The sequence below is a fragment of the Anas acuta genome, chromosome 5 (assembly GCF_963932015.1).
Source record: "Anas acuta chromosome 5, bAnaAcu1.1, whole genome shotgun sequence".
NCBI classification, from domain to species: domain Eukaryota; kingdom Metazoa; phylum Chordata; class Aves; order Anseriformes; family Anatidae; genus Anas; species Anas acuta.
Genome location: NC_088983.1, coordinates 18,585,073 through 18,599,627, shown reverse-complemented (window position 1 = coordinate 18,599,627; position 14,555 = coordinate 18,585,073). Strand labels below are relative to the sequence as shown.

At 39.7% G+C, this 14,555-nt stretch overlaps 1 protein-coding gene across 5 annotated transcripts in view; it reads right to left on the bottom strand.

Annotated features, from left to right (window-relative positions):
- Nucleotides 1–14,555, bottom strand: part of KCNK10 (potassium two pore domain channel subfamily K member 10) — a 75,658-nt gene that overhangs the window by 42,208 nt on the left and 18,895 nt on the right. The window contains exon 1 of one of the 5 annotated variants that reach the window (XM_068683000.1): nt 10,365–10,517. The exons of the other annotated variants lie outside the window; for them this stretch is intronic. The gene's annotated coding sequence lies outside the window, so the exon portion shown is untranslated. Of the gene's footprint in view, nt 1–10,364; nt 10,518–14,555 lie in introns of those variants that run through there. 5 annotated transcript variants of the gene reach the window in all.

Here is a 14,555-nt window from a genome sequence, read left to right as displayed (position 1 = left end):
CACAAAATGCCCAGATCTGAGGACTGACTTTGCACACTTGAGATTACACGGCAAAATAGTTTCAGGAACCAAGGCTTAGGTGGTAAAATGAAAGAATGAGGAAAGAATTCATATGACAGAAACAGCATGCTACAATTTTTTGACACAGCTACCTACCTTACCATGACTGGGATAGTCTGGTGTAGGCTGGGGGCCCCTCCAGTGTGGAGAGAGGCCTGACTTTGATATCCCACAAATACTTTGTCTTTACTCATATGAAGTCAAAAGATTTTCCTTTACTTGGGAAGTCAAGAGAGTTGAAACTGCTTTTGTGAGTTTTTTGTTTGTTTGTTTGTTTTATTTTGTGTTTTTTTTTTTTCTCTCTGCTAATATAAACACTGTTTCTGATTCAAGTCATAATTCTGGCAAACTGTTAATAAAAGCTTTACAGTAAAATCATGTCTTGTTTGATTCTCTCTTTAAAGGAAAATATATTGTACTTATTTAAGAAAAAGATGGGAAGTTCAGGGTAGGGAACATAAAATGTTCTTATAAATATTGTTGCATTTAAACAGCTCAATGGATTCCTGCGCTTGGCTTGCTTACCTCTAAAATAAAAGTTAACTCTTTTCAGAAGAACTGTATTAAAGCCTTTCATTTTCTGCTATTAGTAATAGCTACCCTAAGTGTATGTAGAAATATTGATCCTAAAATATGTTATCTTACATAAATTAAAACACAGGAAGACTCTATCAAAGCAGCTAGTTGAGCAACTGATGTGCAATAAAGATGGTGTTTTTACTATGCTGACACAAAGCACAACTGCAGTCAGCACCCCAGAGATGTTTCAGGATAGATTTAAAGCAGCAGTTACTACTTTAAAGGAAAACCAGTGTAGATACTCTATCTAGCAGTTATCTCACTCTCTACAACAAGAGAGTGAGGTTAGTGACTTAAGCTTATGGAAAGTCAGTTCTGAGCATCCCAAAAAGCCACAGACAGGAAAACTGCACTTAAAAGTTCAGAGTGACAGAGTATCATAAAATCACATCCTGCTAGAAATATAGCTTCATAACAAAAGGATCAGAAATGCTTAACAGAGCTCCTCTATCTGTAATAGGTTTGGTTCACTGCTTGGAAGTAAACTAATTCATTTCCTGCATTTTGCAAGTTTCTCTAGCATTATGTGATTTGATTACCGGACAAACCAAGAGCATGAGAGAAGAGGATATGTTTACAATAAATGCAGAGCAATGTCTGTTTTACTAATCCATGTTTTTTCAGAATAAGCTGTTGTCAGACAGGCTTTTCCCAGAACAGAGTCTTTTCCATGTCCATATGTTAAAATATATCAAAGGAGACTTAACCTGCCTCATTAAAACCAATGATGAATCTCCATGCATATGCACTCCCTACATGGGTAGACAGGTAGCCTCAAAGAACAGGTACCCTCACAGTAGCACACCACTGTTTTGACACAGGCCTTAACCCTGCAAGAGAAAATTTTGGGTTAGCTTCAAAATAAACCAACTGAAGATACCGTCATTACATGTCAAAAAAAAAAAAAAAAAAAAAAAAAAAAAAAAAACAGAGAGAGAGAAAACAGAGGGAAAAAGATTAGAATCTTTACAGTTGTTCACCTCTAAGAAGACAACACTACCTGCATTTTGTATGTGTTCTGAACAACACAGCCAGGCTCCAGGCTTCCCATTGGTAATATGAGGGGCTTAAATGACTGAGATTTCTGCTAATACTGACAAGAATTAAGGAATCAAAGCTCTCACTCACTGACCATCAAGAAAACTGTGGAAAAATAAAATTCTGTAGTGTAAAACATTGTTGCTATTAAAACAATACTCCATAAGACATTATTACAAGTTAGAAATTGCCCTTTGTTACTGCATGTACATTTCACTTTAGTCATTTCTATGTGGCTGAGAATTAAACTTTTAAGAACCTGATTGCATGAATTAGTAGATTTTCTTATTGCACAAACAGAAACATGATACCACCAGGACACGTCATGTCTAGAAAAGAAAAAAAAATATTATTCCCTAGGGTATATTCTGCATATTTTACAGAGATAAATCCTGTTCTAGCCTATTAGGAAATGACTCATTGATCAAGAAAGGTTTTTCTATTTCCTGAGCTGTCAATTTGCACAATTTATCAGAGGACAGTGCTAATCTGATGTTTTTTTCAAACCACAACCTTGGCAAGGAAATGGCACGTAAATTCCAGCTTTCTTAGCACAGTTGAGGAGAAATACTTGTAAGTAATAATCAGAAGCTGGATGGAGGAAAAGGACTCAAGATATATTTCTTTATAACTTACGGTGTGAATTTAAGAACTTTCCTCACGATATCTGAACAATTGTATTTGTGATTTATAGTAATTTCTAATGTAACCAACATTCAAATGTTGCTCATACTGATGCAAGAGAGTTTGAGGTTGGGCATTGCCAAGGAAGTCTCTAAAAAATGGTTTTAAAGCTCTGGAATACATTAAATAAGGGGACTGATGTTTCTAAGAAAAGGTTAGACAAACATCTGTCAGAAATAGTTAGAAGTAGCTGGCCCTGCTATGCAGAGTGAGATAGATAACCTGCTATGAGTCCACAAAAATAGTTCTAATTTAAAGGGAACATCTCCAGACAGAGAGAGTCAAAGTACAGCTGCCTCAAAAGGACAGCTTCAAATAGAAACCAAGCTGCTGAGAGGATGTCCAGCTGGCTTCTGAGCATGAAAACGTACGTGTGGCTTTGCCACACTGACCAATATACATGTATATACAGGCAACTCAATCCAATATACCAAGAATATACTAGATACTGATAAAACCTGGTTGTAAAGCTTTCTCAAGTGCTTTAAACACAACATAATTTTTATAACATACAAACCCGCTTCTGTGGTGTTCTTGTCACAATTTGTATCTATGAAAAAATGCAAGTCAGGTTTAATGGAGTGTCTTACTTAGTGCTTTTGTTTTCTTCCATGTTCCTGTGTTGCATGAGCACACAGGAATGCATGTATACTTTTATGATAGCATAATGGAGTATTTTTGACACATCTGATGCAAATGTTGCCTTCATAGGATTCAGAACAGAATTAGATTGAAGCCATGTGTACTTAGGCATTCATAAACCCAGCAGCTGGCTTTGAGTTTACTACATGACTTGATCCAAACTGAAATGAGTAGAAAGCCTGCACGTTTCCAGCAGACCAGGAGGTGCACTCAGTGAACTAAAAGCAGACTCATAGCTCACAATACTTCTCTGCAGGCGGCTAACATTTCTGAGATGTACCACTGGACATTTCATTTCCCTTTTTAGTGGGTCCATCCAAGGGAGAAGAGAACAACATACTTTCAGCTCAAGTAAAAACATTTTTGATGTGCATCTTAAGGTTTCTTCAAACAACATTTACATAGTCAAGCAAATAAAATTTCCCATTAAGTCTTCCTTATCTTTGTCTTAAAACTAGAAGTTTAGTCAATTACAAAGGAATCTAATAATGCAGCCTGGTTTCAGAGAAAATTCATGAGCAAATCATCCTCCCAACAAATTTCATAAGATCCTACACCAGGTTATCAACACGTGTACATCCTTCCTTTAGCACTACTTAGTAAGCTAGCATTCCCTCCTGAAGTAATATAGAAATATGATATTTTGCTAAGTGTATGAAGTTGCAGAACAGAGACCTTGAGCACCAAGGCTCGGAAACGTCTGTGAGGTGCTAGCCAAGGGCAGTTCTGTTCCTGTGAATCAGTCACTAAAAATAGGAGGAGCTACCTTTTCTAAAATGGATTGTAAAGGACTGGGGGATGAAGGGACTCTGCTGGACATATTTATTGCAGTGTCTTAGCAGGAGCCTCATTTATTTCATTTGCAGTGGCCAGAGTATTCTGGCTATTTGGGTTCTCCTCACTCCTCTTCTGAAATGGCCACAGGCTGAAGTTAACATCAAAAACTTCCTGATGAACCTGTGTGGAGAGGCAAGAAAAAGCACAGACCACCAGTGGATGTCATATGACCTTGTTCTCTAAGGCTCTGGCTCACCTTCAGACAGAAGTTTCTGGGGGAAAGGGGTGTCTAAGTATCAGCTTCCAATCTCACAACATCCCCACAGTCTCCCCAAAGTGATTTCAGCTACTGGCTGATTGGGTTAAGATAACAGGGCTGTGCTTGGAAGCAAGAGCAAGAATAAGAGGTGTGCTAGAGGAAGAGCTGAGGCAATCAATGTATTAAGCTATCATCCATACGCACTTCTCATGAATGTGTTGCAAACAGAAAATGCAGGAGGGTCTATGGATAATGGGAATTTGTGTGTCAGACGGGAAATGGGTGGTTGTTATATGCATGAGTAGCAGAAGTAATGAAATGTACGAGTTTCTGGCCATGTATAAGAAAAAAATCATTAAGCCATTACAATTTTGCATTATGAGGACAAGGCTAATCACTTCCAGGCCACCTGCTTTGCTTGCTGTTTCAGCCCCTCGTCTGCCCTCCATTTCTGTCTGTTGTATTTTTTAACTTTTTTTTTTAAAGTAGAGAGCATCCATTCAACCAACACATGTGTAGATTTTTACACACCAGCAACTAGAAAATATGACTCTAGTTTAGAAAATCTGGCTATTAGAGCAAAAATCCCAGTAGACAATGATCGTGTCTGCCTTTGTATCTGTGCGGCATCTTTGCATGATGTGGGCTAATTAACAGGTGACATTCCAGCTGTGATCAAGGAATGGGAGACAAAATCCTGCCTGCAGGCTACGATTACATTTGGGGCAGAACATTAGTATCCCTGTGGCTGTTGTTCTGGACTGGGGCACAGTAATAAGCACTGCTGTCTGGGGACCACTGCATCCATACGGTCACAAGAAAACTGCTCTCTGTCAACATATTTGAAGCCAGTTTGGCCCTAGTTCCTTTGCACATCCCCAAGGATCTCAACCACAAGGCCTGAGCAGTAAAAGAGTCATGTTGAGCCTGCCACACAAGGGGAATTTCACCCTCCTGTTTGTACAGCATTTTGCTGAATGCTGCCATTGAAGCGAGAATTACTATTACATTTTACTGCTCATGAAAGCAAAGCTTGACATATTGTTTGCTTAGAAAATGCACAGAGTGCCTCCAAGCACATAGCTTTTCACTGCGGTGGTACCCCACTGGTTAAATCTAACATTGTTTTCCCTGAAGTGGGCTCTCTAATGCAGTATTAGTGCTGCTGACTTCAGCAACATCTCAGCAGTGTGCTGCAAATGCAGTCATCAGTGGAAAGGCATTCAACTAAGTATGGAAAGAGAGACAGGTAAAGGCAGAAAGGGCAACTGACATTAAACCAGAGAGATTGAATGTGCTGTTAGAAATAAAGTAGCACTCATTGCTCCCGATTGCTCTTGTCCTGGAGTGGGGTAGGGAGAAGGCAGGAGGAGTACAATAGGTGATAAAACTATGTAAGTCATAAAGTTGGTGTTTCCTTCCTAATACAGTATAATACTACTAAAATATAGGGAAAGTTCTTATATTGAGTTCTCTCTGCTGATGGGGAGAGAGATGTCAGTAATATGTACCACAGGGAATAATGTCTAACCACTGCTTTGCCACCCCTGGCAGCAGCTTTGGGAAAATGTTATATAAAAAGGCTTCTGCAATTTTTGTGTCATTTGTCATATAATGCCAGCCAGTGCTTGATTCTCAGTAGGTTTCCAAAAATAAAAAATAAAAAAAATCTACATAATTCTGCTATATCAGTTATAACTGAGACATGCTAATTAATAGCTGTTGGAATAGCCCAACTGCTTAATTGATTTGGAATGCAATTTTTACGAGAAACAATCACCGCTGCTTTATAATGTGGCTTGTGCTGTTCTTCTTTAGAAAACTACAGATCAGACAAAAATAAAAAAGTATTAAACAGCCAAAATTGTAACATGGTTGAAACTTAGTGTCTGAGTTAAGGTGTCTCTGTAGGAACAGCTTCCCAACAACCAAAGGAGTCCTCACAGAGTAGTGATGCTGCTGCACAGGATTTTAAGTGTCTTCTCTACTCCTGAGGAGTTTCTTTAGTGGCAGATGTGAAACTTAGTTATGCAGCAAGTCATCAAAATGAATCTATCACTAAAAGATGCTGTCACACCTATCTGACAGCAGTTTTATCTTGAAGAGGAGGTGGAGTGAGAGAGCGGCTGGGTGGGTGTCTGGCAGACAGCCGAGGTCAGCCCACCATGACAGCTTGCACAAGTGCCAAGAGAGTGGAGGACAACATTCAGTCTGTATCACTCAGCAGTTTTCTCTCTACGTCCCCCCAGTCATGGTGTGCATATGGGATATGGTGAAAAAGTCACCAGTCCATTACCATCATGCTCTAAGAATATCAATGCATAGATCAAAACTTAAACTACAGTGATGAGCAGGAGATAGTTACAGAGAGAGCAAGCGGCCTTCCAACAGCAATGCCTTTATGTCATTAACTACTGGAGCTGGGTCAATACAGAACAAAAACATTCATTTGTCTTATTGACTGGATTTGATTTTTTCACTTCTTATCACCTTTCATTCTCATTTTTCCTTCCCCCACATAGGCATTATATTTTACTCATTTTCTATACACATGTAAGGAAATGGCTGTTAGCAGCACACATTTTCACATAAAGCTAAATGTCAAATTCATTAAATATTTCATGTTGGCAGGAGTTGTGTACACTCCTAACTAATCTAGGAAAAGTAGCAATACAATGTGAGATCTCAGACAATTAAAAAAAAAATCACTATCTTTGCAGATATTAAATGACTAGAAAATGGGTGCTATGTAAACTTGACCAGCTGCAGTGTTTATTAGTCTGGCTGTGATTAGTTTAACAAGTGTGTAAAAGATTAAAGAATCTATTCAATTACTATTCCCCTGAGCTCTGCCATGTCCCTTTTTGTTGATTTCAACAGATTTTGTGAGGGTGTTGGAAGACTTTCTGGTATTCTATCATTTCACTTTAGCTATTCCAAACCCAGCCTTTCTAAAGAGATAGAAAAGAAGAATGTAAAAGCTAATTTAATTTTAGTCAAGAAAGTACAGTGTGAGAGAGGAGGGTCTGAATATCATTTTTATGCCTATTGTATATCTGAAAGGTGCTCCTACTTCTAATTGTAATTTCTTTAAAGCACAGAAGAATGGCAGTTCAAGCACCCAGCTCACATGGACCTTTCAAAGCAGGGAAAAAAAAAACTCACAATGGTTGCTTAGGAAAAGAAAAAGTCTGTAGGATGAAGATCTCAGTGCCCTTAATATTTTATTTAAAAAAAAAAAAAAGAAAAGAAAAGAACGTCACTAAGTCAACAAATCCAATACCAAATCATTTTTGTATAGGTCCTGATTAATAATTACGTATTATAATTATTTATTTCATAGAGAATAAACTCTTCAAAGCAGGGGTCCTAACAACAGCAGTATTTAAAACCGGAATGCCATTGTGTTGAATCTGTTCCAAATAGTAACAAGTATTACCACATACCTCTGTCTTTCAGATCATTCTGGAAAAATCATGATGCTAGACAACAGTCATTTTCCTTGATCTTACATGTGAGGAGTTCAGAAGTATTTCTAGGCTCCTTCTTGTGGAGTGATTCAATTTTCATTAAGATTTGCACAGAAAACAGGATTAAGCCCAGAAAAGTCAGGTAGCTTTTTAAGCATAGCACTCTGCTTCTGTTTATATGCCTATCAAGATAAAAAAGTCTACTTAAGACCTAAAAAAAAAAAAAAAAAAAAAAAAAAAGGAAAACATTTGTGCTTGAATTCTTTAGTTTCATGTCCTTACACTCACAGAATCACAGAATATCCCAAGTTGGAAGGGGCCCACAAGGATAATCAAGTCCAACTCCTGGCTCCACATAGGCTCCACATAGGTCTACCCAAAATTCAGACTATGTGACTAAGAACACAGTCCAAATACTTCTTAAACTCTGACAGGCTTGGTGCCATGACTACATCCCTAGGGAGCCTCTTCTTTTTTTGTCTTCAACATAAACTTTCACAATCACGTATAATTAGCAACCAATGAAGTTGAAGATATGCTTTTCTTTCTTCAGAAAAGGGGACCACACTTTGAACGGCAGAGAAAGGGCTTCTGTAGTCAGCATCTTTCTCTACTCTACTTATCACCAAAATATTGAACAGTGACTAAATATCAGCATGCTTCATTGTAATTGAGTGTTAAGAGTACTGGAAAATAAACGGAAAGAATGAGTTTGCGAAGTACAGGAGGTAAACACCTCTCCATGTTTTAAGGATGGAAGAAGTATCAGTGTCTTCCTTCAACCAGTATTGATTAATCTTGTATCTTGGTTTGAACAACAGTAAATCGAACTCCACTGCATATTCAAATATCATTTTTCCATGCAAAATGATAATCAGGCATTTTTTTCAACATCCCACTTAGATTTTCATTGCAATATTCCAAAGTATCATAGAATCATAGAATGGCCTGGGTTGAAACTGACCTTAAAGATCATGTAGTTTCAACCCCCCTGCTCTGGGCAGGGTTGCCAACCACTAGAGCAGACTGCCCAGAGCCGCATCCAGCCTGGCCTTGAATTCCTCCAGGGATGGGGCATCCACAACCTCTCTGGGCAACCTGTTCCAGTGCCTCACCACCCTCTGAGTGAAAAACTTTCTCCTAATTTCTAAACTAAATCTCCCCTGTCCTAGTTTAAAACCATTCCCCCTTGTCCTATCACTATCAACACATGTAAACAGGCTTTCCCCTCCTATTTATATGCTCCTTTCAAGTACTGAAATGCAGCAATGAGGTCTCCCCGGATCATCTTAATCATCCCCCGGATCATCTTAATGTAAATGAAAATGCTTGGTTGAGACCAAGTGCAAAAATGTGAACTGTAGTTCACAAACAAAAATAAGACATTAACCCAACAAAAACAGTGATAAATTCTTACCTAGATCCTTTAAGAATAAGGCAACAAATAACTGATTAATCTGTTTCAATTAATTAGGGGATTGTATACTAGGGTTGTACACTAGATGCCCATCTACAAGGATAACTAAGCATGGGAACACCTACTGAAATACCAAAATCTCCTTCACTGGGAAGTTTCTAACTTAACATTCAATCATCTGCCAAAAGTAATTTAGGTGTCTGAACGTGCCCTGCATGCCCGTAGGGACTAAGAAGAAAAGCAACCAGTGAAGGGTAAATAAGAAAAACAGCCTAATGCTGTAGGCTGTATTCATCATCCAGGACATGTAAACAAACCAGTAAAATGTTAACAATATTAAAATAAATAAATAAATAAATAAATACATAAAATAAAAATAATTCATCTCAGTATTCTAGTCCTGACTCACACCAGGAAAAATGCTGTTGAAATTCTTTCTCTCCCCTTCTGTGCAAGATAGTCAAATGCATCTCAGATAAGATAGTCAAAATGCATCTTTTTTGTACCAGTCCTGCCAAAAGTCTCTAATAATCTTTCACAATTATATAAATATCTCAAAGCACTTTACAAATAATAGACAAATCCCTGTGACACTGGGGAAAACTGATACTGTATATATTCACAGTTTGTCTTATGTAAACACTGACGCAGCTTTTAGCAAATGAATTAAATGATTAATTTCAGATGTTGATTAAAACAAGGTCTTTGTTTTATATGCATCAAGCAGGTACAATTATTTCTCATCCATGTATTAGCAAGTCTTCAAGTTCTTTTAGGGTACATGTTCTTTTCCACTACACATGACACGACGATGGTCTGTCTGTTACAAGATTAATAAATTAATAATAAACAAATGAAACTCCCTTCTTTTGTTGGTCATTAAAAAAAATAATAATAATACAATAGCCATAAGTAAGCTGCTCTTGTTGATTATTTACAAGAACTTCCAGGTGGATTCTAAGCCAGCCTGTCTACCATCAGAACTGCAGTCAGAGCCTGCCCATGAACCTAAAATGGAATGTCCAAGACTTACTCTATTGCAAACACAGCCCTAGAGCTTCTGCGTACTGAGGCTATGCAAATTGCATGGAAATAACAGGAAGCCCAAGCTTGGCTTGCACGAGTATCAGCCAGAACCTATGCACTGATATTAAAAAAAATCTCAGCAAAAGTCACAGTCATGGGATGCTGGGATACCTTCCCCTCCCTCACCCCTCTCCCAGGCACTGCACTTTTCTGAGGCATAGGTGACAGCTCACTGTTCAGAAGGGTGGGTGTACAGTGCAGGGCGTGAACTCCAGGAACAGCTGAAAGCGTCTTCTGTTTTTTCTTTCTGGCTTGACTTCAGGACAACAATCCTCAGGGGGTTCCTAGCTAACACTTATTGGCATTACCATGAAGATGCACTGCTACTGACACCATTTGTAGCACTACTTACAGAGCTGCCAAGTCCAGACGAATACGTGAGGGAGATTTGCCTTGTGCTGGAGTGAGATTGCACACTGCTGGAGAGCAGTTCGAATTTTGTTTCCCCTGCTTTGCTTTCTCTCTGTCCTGACCTCCTTTCCACCCTGCCCTCCTCCAAATCCACCCATCTGCTCTTGTCCCTCACTAGTCTCCAGTCGTGCTGGCAGCGTGGGAGGCAGCATACCTGCATCTTGCTGCTCAGCTCCTCTTCTCGGCGCCCTGTACTCATCTGCACTCTCCATTGCCTCTGACACTTGAGCCCAGAGCAAGGGGCCAAGCACATGCCCACATGTGACGGGACTCATCAATGAACTCCCTGGCAAGGTACTACAGGTATTGGAAAACAGAGTAGGAGAGCATTACAGGAGATTTAGGAAGAGCGGAGGGGAGGCTGGAAGTGATTGGCAGGGGCAAGTCCCAAATAGGGAGCCCCTCCTGCTTCAAGAGTGGTGTTTGTTCCAGCACGCTCACTGGCAGCAGTGCTATCAGCAGGTTTATGAAGCTATTTATAGAGAAACTGAATACAGAGAAACCCATGAAAAATTCTCACCATCCCCTTTCTGAAATAAGATTAAAACTAATAGATCACTGCCAAAACCTCTTTCCCTAGCATTAGATCAGTATTTCTTGGGAGCTAGTTGATGCAGATCTCTGCTCTGTCAAGAGCCAAATCGGAAGCACGTGCTTTCGGCTCAAGATCTTTGGGTATAGTGATGACTTTGTGGAAACGAGTTCCTCTCAGAAGAGATGAGCACACCATTGTTTTTCCTTATTAGGCAGTATTTAGAAAATGTGCTTTCTTTTCAGGATGTCACAAGCCTCAAGTACAAACACCAAGGAAGAAGCAGCTGCTCGCTGGTTCTTGGCAGGCTTCATCTTTAGAGGAACAAGGCTGGTTGAAGCTGCTTATCCACGGTCTTCTCTTTAAAGACTAATCTTAAAAAATGACATTGAACTACGACATGCGATTGGTTGAAATGGGTCAACTGCATTTTCAGGGTGACAGAGCACTGGAACAGACTGCCCAGGGAGGTTGTGGAGTCTCTTTCTCTGGAGGCACTCCTCTGGACGCCTACCTGGGCAGCGTGCTCTAGGGAACCTGCTTTGGCTGGGGGATTAGACCCGATGATCGCTGGAGGTCCCAACCAATCCCTACAATTCTGTGATTTTCCTCTCCAGAATTCCGGTAATATTTAGGAGGATTCAGGATGTCCCACCACAAGATTTCAAGGTTTTCTCTTTCAAAGTGCTTAGGATAATGCAGGGCCAGGGTTTTAGCTGGTGTCCTGCTGCTGGAGCAGCCAGACTGGGATCTTTCAAATATCCTGTCTCAAGGATTCACCAAAGAAATTCAGCTAATGGTCTTAAGGCCAGACCAACCAGTGAACCTAGTCTTGCAACAGTTTAATATAAGAAAGCCTGTGTGCAAAGGGAAGAACGTTCTTAGAAACCTCTGGCAAGAGAAGCAAGTGGGGGAGACAAACAACAAAACAAAGATTCAAGCTGTCCTTCCTAGGAAACTATCTAATCTGCATTTGAAATGTGATTGATGGCAGTTGTCTGCCAGGGGTACAGCATCACAGCAGCGTGAAGGAATCTCTTGATCACCTCATGGTCATGTGAAGGGGAACTTTAGTGGCAACACATATACCCTATAAACTGGAACTGTAAGATAAGATGCCAATACATCACCCAGCCAGGGCAGTACAACATTTGCTGTAGAACTCCCTTAGGTTAATGGAAAGGGAACAGACCTTAGACCTTTCGCGTATAAATGAGGCTAGAAAAATACATGCACAAAAAGAACAGTGTGAGCACCTTGAGATTTCTTGGTGCATCCTTAGGGGTGTATCAGCACATTACTGACCACACCTAAGGAGCTCACACTGATGCTCCTCTGTGAAAACAAGTAAAAATTCCTGCATTTCTGCTGGTGTTTTCCTCACTCTAGCAAATTATTTGAATTTACAGAAAAAATACTGTGAATTCATGTAAAACTTAGTAATGATCTGCTACTTCAATTAAGTGAGGTTTTCTCAATTTTTCTGTGCAACAGCAATAAAAGTGAATATTTCAGCATGTGGTAATGGTCAGAAATCTTGTAAGACGCACATCAGTTGGGCTATTTTTTAACTCACCGGAGATACACTTTTTACATATACTGAGGATCCATTCTGTTTAGACAGTCTTAAGTTCCTGACACAGTAACAGAGTCTTAGCTGAAATGAATAAAGCCTTTACTGTGCTTTGAAAACCTATTATGGAACAGGAAAAGAATGCATATAAGCTAGCTATTACAGAATGGCTCTGTGCAGAAAAGACTTTTTGTAAGTGAGAGGAAGTTGCTGTTTGAAATGCACTTGTTCAGTATAGCCATTTTTATAGCCATTTTTCTCTATCATTCTTTATAACACACACATTTTTCTTTTCCGCTTTTGGTGTGTAAGATGCTCCAGTGAAGATGCCGCAGTCAGAATGATTTACCTGTCCCGCCTTCATGCAGGACAATTATTAGAAAGTGAGAGTCAGAAAGCTCAGGTAAGCAAAAGGAAGTAGGTCAAAGAGACACCAGACTCATTATGCTGAGCACGGCAGTAAATCACTAACAGAACAGATGAGCAGTGTCACCAGTCGGGCACACAGAGCCCCAGGTCAATGCCAGCCCCACTCTGGCTGCACAAAGCTGGCTTCAAAGTTGCTATATATTCTACACTTCAGGGTATCTGTAGGTATATTTAGGTATATTGATAAGGAGACCAGTAAAACAAATAAATTATGCAATACTTTTCTTGTCTTACACTCAATTTCTGTTCAGACAATAGCATAGAAACACAGTTGCAGTTTGAACTATGATAAAACTCCACAGCCACATAAGAACAGCATCTGCTGATATGGTGCGGCAAGTGTCTAGCATCTCATAGCACTTCACAGTGTTGCCGTACTGCACCACTGACACACAGCTACATGCATTCAGAGATCAAACTTAAAAGAGACAGCTGTGGCACCCTAGTCACCTTTGCCCACAATGAAGCTTCATCTAGGCAAAAGTATGCCTGCAAAGTGTATGGCAGGTGCATACGAACTCATTCTGCACTCGGAGCTGGTGAAAACAAATGAAATCACTACCGATAATGCCAAGCTCAGAGTAGCAACTTACAGCTTTTGGCAGAGCAGCAGTAAAGTTGACTGTGTTACTCCTTGCAACCCCAAAGCCCTGACAAATTGAGAATGAATCCACCAGGAAAGAGTGGTGTCCTCTAAACCCTACCAGTAAGGAGGTACCCAAGGCCATTTGGTCTAAAGTTCAAAACATTAGCACGACTAACTTGCCAACTTTTTCACTTGCTGTGACTGAGAATACATCCCATTAGAGTCAATATGTTCAAACTAAGTCACACCCAGGTGGTATAATTCAGTTGCCCATACATATATACAATCTAGTACCAAGTGAGAGGTCCTAGGGTATTCTACTTAGCCTTAATCTGCTGCTCCAGAAGGACAGAGGTCTCCCTTAGGTCAATTAGCATATGTAGCTGTCCTATATAAACATCTCAGCTTCCTTACTGCCACTTTAATGGAAGCCGATGCCCATTTTTAGAAAACCAAATCAACAAATAACATCCACTGGTGATGAGAAATCCAAGTCTCAAGTCTACATATCAGTATATCATTGCAACAAAGTAATGACCTCTGTTTCCTCAAGAAGGCAAATCAGTATGGTGGTTCTATCATCATAAAGAGGTGGCTCTGGTGTTGTTTTTTTGGCTGTCGTGATTGCTGCTACCCAAGGTCTCTCTGCATGACCCTTTATTGTGCAATCCAAACTCAGCAGTCTTAATCACTAAGAAATCAGTGATGGATCTGAGTTAACCTAAAGGAATGTCTTTGAGATGTGTTAACTGCTTCTTTCATCTCAGCTAGGAGTTTCCGCAGTACCATTTCTTTTATCATTCTGTCATCATTGAGTTATTCACCTTAGTAGCTAGCGATTTCCTTTTTTCTTTAAAATGAAACACTGATATTTGAAAGCCAAAAAAACCTGGGCAAGCTGTCAGTATGTATTTGCTGTTTACAAATCATGGTGGTTCTTTATATTACAGCATTGGATAAGAGAAGAATAATCCAAGCACCTTTTAACAACATACTGCATCTTAAGAATCTC